The sequence below is a fragment of the Tiliqua scincoides genome, chromosome 3, assembly GCF_035046505.1.
Source record: "Tiliqua scincoides isolate rTilSci1 chromosome 3, rTilSci1.hap2, whole genome shotgun sequence".
NCBI lineage: Eukaryota > Metazoa > Chordata > Lepidosauria > Squamata > Scincidae > Tiliqua > Tiliqua scincoides.
This window is the reverse complement of record NC_089823.1, coordinates 231898412-231905760: the sequence shown is the minus strand read 5'-3', so window position 1 is coordinate 231905760 and position 7349 is coordinate 231898412.

Sequence of the window (7349 nt, the reverse complement as noted above, 5' to 3'; positions counted from 1 at the left end):
TTCTTCTTTAAAATAGTGCAGGGAGGCATGATCAGGAGTGAAACAAACTATAGCATGAGCAAAGTCCTAAACTCTCTCAACCCCCACTAGAGTTTCACTGCCTTTGAATTCCCCCCCCACCACCAAGATGCCACACTACACAGGACAATGTATAACTTAGTGCTTAGTATGGTCAGTGTCTCAATGGGCAGTTGCCTAGGACCTCCATATATGCTGCCAAGTGCTATGATGCAAAAAAAGTTCTATGATGAAAAGTTCTGGCAAGTTCTATGGTGGAAAAATGACGGGCTAGCCCAGCTCAGTATCATGGCTCAGCTCTCAAATCTTCCACTGAGTTCCATGGGACAAAATCAATGGGCTGAAATTTGGGTCACAGTTGAGAAGCTTGAGAATGTCCTCGTGCCCCCGATACCAAAATATGTAGGCAAATGTTTACACCAGGAACAGTGAGTGCTTTCTTTTCTTCCTTATCAATGAATGCCACTGGGGCAGAGGCTTAACCTTTATTCTGCCATTGGTAAGTCCATTTTTTAGGATATAGGTTTTGCAAAAGTTCTCTGGCCAATTTCATTACCTTTGATTACTAATTTCATTACCTTTGATTACCATTACCTTTGATTAATAGAATGCAGTGGGCATCATTGTGAACTGAGTTTGTTTCTGGCTGTTGGCAACCTTCAGTCTTGAAAGACTATGGTATCGCGCTCTGAATGGTGGTTCTGGAACAGCGTCTAGTGTAGCTGAAAAGGCCAATTCAGGAGTGACAGTCCCTTCCACACTGGGAGCAAATGCAGTCTGTCCCTGGTCTGTCTCCCTGGCTATGGGCCTTCCTTCTTTGCCTCTTTGCCTCAGTCTGTTGGTCAAGTGTCTCTTCAAACTGGGAAAGGCCATGCTGTACAGCCTGCCTCTAAGCGGGCCGCTCAGAGGCCAGGGTTTCCCACCTGTTGAGGTCTACTCCTAAGGCCTTCAGATCCCTCTTGTAGATGTCCTTGTATCGCAGCTGTGGTCTACCTGTAGGGCGCTTTCCTTGCACGAGTTCACCATAGAGGAGATCCTTTGGGATCCGGCCATCATCCATTCTCACATGACCAAGCCAACGCAGGCGTCTCTGTTTCAGCAGTGCATACGTGCTAGGGATTCCAGCTCATTCCAGGACTGTTTCTTTCTGACTGCATTGCTATGAGGGAACCTGGAGGTTGACCAAGGGAAGTAGACCTAGTGGTTCACCCTCAGCACACCCCTTCCTGCTCTCCGATTCATCCGTTTACTGGTTCAGCAGCTAAATGGGGTGAAAACCAGTAGATCTATCCACTGCCACCATCCCAGGCTAAGGCAGAGGGGAAACACCCCGTGGAAGAGCACAGAACCCCATGCAATTAAATCAAATTGTAGTAATGCATGCAAGGAATCAAACATGACAATCCACTGAATTGCCAGGGAATGTGGACTAGGCAGGCAAGGAGTCTAAAGATACCCAGTTTATTAAAAACCCAACATGGTTGGCAACCTTCAGTCTCAAAAGACTATGGTATAAGCCTACAGCACCCGGTATTCCCAGGCAGTCTCCCATCCAAGTACTAACCAGGCCTGACCCTGCTTAGCTTCTGAGATCAGGCATGGGGAAAGGGTGAGGAGTACAAGCCCAGAGATAACTTGATCAAATTGGATGCAGTAACTAGTTGTGCTCCACAGAGGGAGCAGGAGAGCTACTTGAGAGAAAAGCATACAGAACCCCAATATTGCTACAGTGGTGAAGTTTGCAGGCTGACTTGGAGTGAATAGAGCAAGTAAAACAATACTCTAAATGTGTCTAGCTAAAAATACTTTTCCTATTGCTAGCTACTTCTGATGTCCCAGGAATGCTGGCTTTCAGCACTTGCTGGGGAATAATAGAGCATGTCTTTTGCAAACAAGCTGCTGGTTCTGACTTGGCAAAACACACCCAAGCATCCTTATGCTTGATGGTAAGGCACTTAGGTTTGATGATCTCATGGTTACTTGTTTGGATGAGTGGAAAACCCCATACAACCCCTTTACCCAGACAGGTGGGCTTGGCTACCTGATCAGTGGGTACTTGCCAGTAGAAGGGTTGGCTAAGAGCTATTGTCTCCAGGGGAAGCCCAGAAAGTGAGAAGCAACACTACACATCCAGTTACATGTAGCAATATTTGGGAATACAGTTTCAAACAAAGAGCACTCAAGGATTAGCAGCCTGTTTATTCAGAGGGAAAAACTGGATAGAAATCATTTAAATGCAAACATACATAAATTGTATTGGCAACCTTCAATCTCGAAAGACTATGGTATCGCGCTCTGAAAGGTGGTTCTGGCACAGCGTCTAGTGTGGCTGAAAAGGCCAATCCGGGAGTGACAATCCCTTCCACAATGGGAGCAAGTGCAGTCTGTCCTTGGTCTGTCTCCCTGGTTATGGGCCTTTCTTCTTTGCCTCTTTGCCTCAGACTGCTGGCAAAGTGTCTCTTCAAACTGGGAAAGGCTATGCTGCACAGCCTGCCTCCAAGCGGACCGCTCAGATACATAAATATCCCAACAGCTTTTAGGATGCTGAACCAGCACCAAATCCTCTGGGGGATTAGTACCCAAAAATAAGGAAAAAACCAGACAAATTAGGAGAACAGGACATTTATCACAACTGCCCCACATCTCTATTTGCATGGGTCCACCTAAGGGTTTTCTTGGTCACACTAGAGTAGGATGAAACCCAGGAACTGCCTTCATAATTAATTCTACAAAAGAGAACCCTTATGCATTTGATAGAACATTTGTAATATAATTCCCACTTTTTCTTATATCCCACATGAAAGTAAAGGAATATTTCTTTTTTCTTAATGAAAAGTCTGCTATTTATAGGACTTAAAAAAAAATCATTATTTTCAACAGTAAAACATGGACAAAGTTTCCTTAAGGGATGTTGTGCAAACATACCCCTAATTGGTCTGCTGTTACCTTTTGTCCACATTTCAGAAAAAGGATATTGAAACAGCCAGAAACAGTCTGAATGCTTTTCTTTTCTAAATTGGATTAATTAACATTATCACAAAAACAGAGGAACAAAGCTAGCAGTATGTAGAGCATTAATCATATCAGGAGTAATTAGTGCCAGAAAATAGAAATACAAGGCTAAACAGAGAAGCAGGAAAATAGTTCTAATGTCTGGACCAGTGGTGTAGCCAGAGGGGGTGCAAAGCACTAAATTTTGCAGGAAGCTTCACTGCGGCATGCAAGTGTCTCCTCTCTTCCCCTTCAGAACCATTTTGGGCAGGGGGAGTAAAATGGAGGCAGTCACCTCTGTTTTGCTCCCCTGCCTGGAATGGCTCTGAAGGGGGGGAGGGGATGCTTGTACACTGTGGTAAGGCTCCCTGCAAAACTTAGTGCTCTGTACCTCCCCTAGCTACACCACTGGTCTGAACATGCTCTGTCTCCAGAAATACTGTCAAAGAAATACCCATGCAGGCCACAGTTCTGCATACTGAAACAGTTCACAGGCAAGATCCTGTTATCTGGATCATGGCAAAGATGAAATGAAAGGAGAAAATAAAGCGAGAAGCACAACCAAACCTACCCAGCAGCATTCCACAAATGTTTAATTTGGCCTGGCCATAGCTGTCAATGAGTGTATGACTGGAAGATTATGACTTACGCTCCAACACGGCATGTTTCTCAGTGCTACAAATGCCAATTCCCATGAGCAAGCCAGTGTAGTGAGAGGGCACACTTGTTTACCACGTGGCAATTGAAAGTGGGTTAAGTAATGCTTGGTCTGAAGTTCTTTGATCCAACAACTGAAGTACAGCTTCAATCACATGCATCAGGTGTTTGGTTAGTGGGGGGGGGGGGGCTGAATCCCATGAAAGGCTCAGGGCAAGTCTCTCTCTCTCTCTCTTCCTCAATTCTGAACACAGCAGCAACTGGAACACAAAAGGCACAAATAGTTCTGCAATCATGCTGGGAAAGATTTGTGCCGAACTGGGATCTCGGTGGGGGTTTGTTGTAGTAGTAGCAGTAAAATTATACACAGAATAAAGAAGCTGCAAAGTAACACTCACACAGCATTAACACTTGTTGACTTGTGTTTTTACAGGAACAGTTGTCATACATCACCCCATGGGTTCCAACACTAGTTTGAAATCCAACAGCCGTAGCAGTAGTATTGAGTTGGAAGCAGCTAAACAAGCTGTTCAATGGCTTAATATCAATTACAGGGTTTAATTGGCAAGATCAAGTGAAGCAATATTGGCTTCAATTAGTGTAAATATGTTCAAGCTAGCATGTTGGGTGGGGGAAAGGTGGTCAGTGGATATTTTCAGGCATACACTCCAGGCTCTCGGCAGGCTTTCCTCACCAAATGCCAGCTGCCACATCAACAACAGAAGGTCAATTCCCCATCAAATACTCCACCACTTGGCATACTGAATTTACAGTCAAAACAACAGAAAGCCCAAAAAGAGATATTCTCTTTCTATCTACAATTGCTAGTCAATGGAACTTAAATTCACATTTGGTTGCTCCTGGAAATTCCCTTGAGGCTCATTCAAGATGTTCAAACTGCAATGTAATTTCCACAAATTGTACATCTGGCAGGGGACATCACCTGATAGGTCAAGGGTTGGAGCCTGTCTGTGATTGACAGTTCAGAGTTAGAGGTGATGACAGGGGAGAGAATTGTGTAGCAAAACTGCTCAAGCCAAGCAAAGTATCTCCTTGCCACTGGTGCTCCTGGGGGGGGGGGGGAAGCTAAGTTTTGCAGGCTCCAAAATGCCTTTTGCAGCTGTGAATTGCCCTGAAGGTGAGGGGAGGGGCTGCTTTATACCAGCATTCGGGAGTCTGCAAAACCTAGCATTTTGCCCACCTCCCCAGGATTGCCAGAGCTCCTTGCTTGTGGCCACTCAATCTGAAATGTAGATCTGGTGTAGCGTAATAGCTAGAGCAGCTGTTTTCAGCCAGTGTGCTGTGGCACACCGGTGCGCCATGAAAGGTCCACAGGTGCACCATGATAATTTGGAGAAAGTGGTTGAAAATCACTGAAAAATGCTCCTGGATTCTGTAGCTTTGTTTCTAGGGCAGCTGTCATAAAGTATGTCCTTCTCCCTCTGACAGCTCTGCTGCTAGAGGGACAAACGGTTGCCCTAGAAACAGAGCTACCAAACCCAGAATAGTCTTCCAGAAGCCAGAAGTGACATCACATGAAGTGAAGACCACAGAGAAGACCAACACTGTAAATCACTAGGCTAGAGGAAAGCTGAGCCCTAAGGAATTTCTGGTTGAAGCATCATCTCAGGCACAAACTCATCAAGTGATCTTAAGTGAATTATTCTGCAGTGTTAGCACCACCCTTACTACAATATGGGAAAGAACACATACTGGCCTACCTTACTGGATTGTTGTACAGATGACTGTGCTAAGGCATGTGAAGTGCTTTGAGCACTGAAAAGTACTAAAGGATGCCATGGGATTTCCCATTGGGTTAGCAAAGGTGGGTTAGAAATGTTTTATAACTATCTTGAAGATTCTTATCATTTTACCCTTCCACTGGAGACGCTGAGAAAGAGCTAAAGCCCAGAAACGTCTGTGGAACACCAGGACTGAGCAACCTTATCCTGTCATCTGGGAATTCTCAGCTCATTCGCAAAACTAGAGCTTTAGGGGAAAAAGAAATGACAGTTAAGCCTGTTTACATGGAAAGGTTCAGTATGGTTCAGTATGACTCCAAGGAGAAGCAGTGAGAAATGCCTGGCTTCAGTTCTGTAGCTTTTATTCAGTGGGTTTCAAACTGGGGCGTTGTGACACCCCAGCCTGAAGGTCCTGGCCTCTGCCCCATTAAGGGGAAGGGCAGTGAGGAGGCAGGGAGGAGGCAGCGACACGATCCCCAGGATCGCGTCGCTAAGGGGGGCTGCAGGGACTGGGATGCACTCACCAGTCCCTGCTGCAGCATCCTGAGGGTGCGGGGAGCCCTGCCTGAGCACCTGCAATTGCGCTCCACTTCCAGTTTTTTGGAGGCAGAGCACAATCACTCCACTTTCATTTTCGGAAGGCTAGGGAGCCCTGCAGGTTTTCAAACTCCCTGAGAGTTTGAAAACCGCAGGCTTCTATTGATGACTCCAGATTTATAAAGCACGATATGCTGTAAGTATCAGGTGCCCTAATATCCCTCATTAATACTAACGTAACATTCAATCTTATCTTACCTTATCTTCTAAAAGGGCATTAAACACCGTTCATTAAAAGACCTATACAAAATGTGTGTCTTGCTGTTGTTTTTTCAGTAATTCCTTCCTAATCCTTTTTTTCTTTTGCCCATGAGGAAAATACATTCCTCTAGCCTGCCTTTCTTCTGCAAAGACTAAGGGCCCAATCTGGCCTTAATACTGGCACTGAGCTCCGGCACTGGGTGTTGTAAACAAGCACATTTATGGCACCCTGTGAGGAGTCAGCACCAGTTGGCACTGAGCCCAGAACCGGCCAGATGCCAGTCGCAGCATGGTAAGAGCTCAGGGCGTTGGTTCGGGCAGTGGGGGCAGGGAAACCATTCCAGGGTGGGGCGCAGTACAGGGGGAGGAGCCAGGGAGTGGCGTGGGACCAGCGGAGCCCTGCTCTGCCATATCCTATCCTCTGTGTTGGGTTGTAAAATCTGACACAGAGCTCCTCCAGTCTGTGCCGGCAAAATAGCCAGTGCAGAATGGAGGAGACCCATTGCAACCCTTGCGCCCTTTCTCAGGGAAAGGGGACAAAAGTCCCTTTCCCCCGAGGAGGCCTCTGGCACCCCAGCAGTGCTGGTGGTTGCATTAGAGCTTATGACAGTGACAGTCCTCCATCCCACCACACCCCATGATCATGGAATAACTGTGGTTGCTGTGTTCATGTGCCATGCTTATAATGTGCACAGGCTAGCCAGTGGTGATAATGTGAACAACCAATGCAATTACCAAACTGGTCTTTTGTTGCATTTATTTGCTCATTTAATTATATTTGCACCGTGTAAAGATTAACACTGTTAATCTGCACTAGAAAGCACTACTTCTGACTCCCACCTCATTCTTTTACTATCACTAGTTTACATTTATTTATTTATTACTTTAAAGGCCTAGGCAAAGTCAAGGAAGATAAACCTATCAATGAATGTTAGCTGTGACAAGCCAAATGGAGCTTCCATGATTAGAGACAGTCTATCTCTGACTAATGGATGCTGGGGACTAAATGTGGGGCATGCCTTGCCTGTGAGCTTCCCCCAGTGCATCTGGCTGACCACCATAGGAGCAAGAATCCTGAATAAGATGAACCCTTGATTGGATGCAGCAGGGAAGGTCACATGTATGTTGAATTGTACAGGCTTG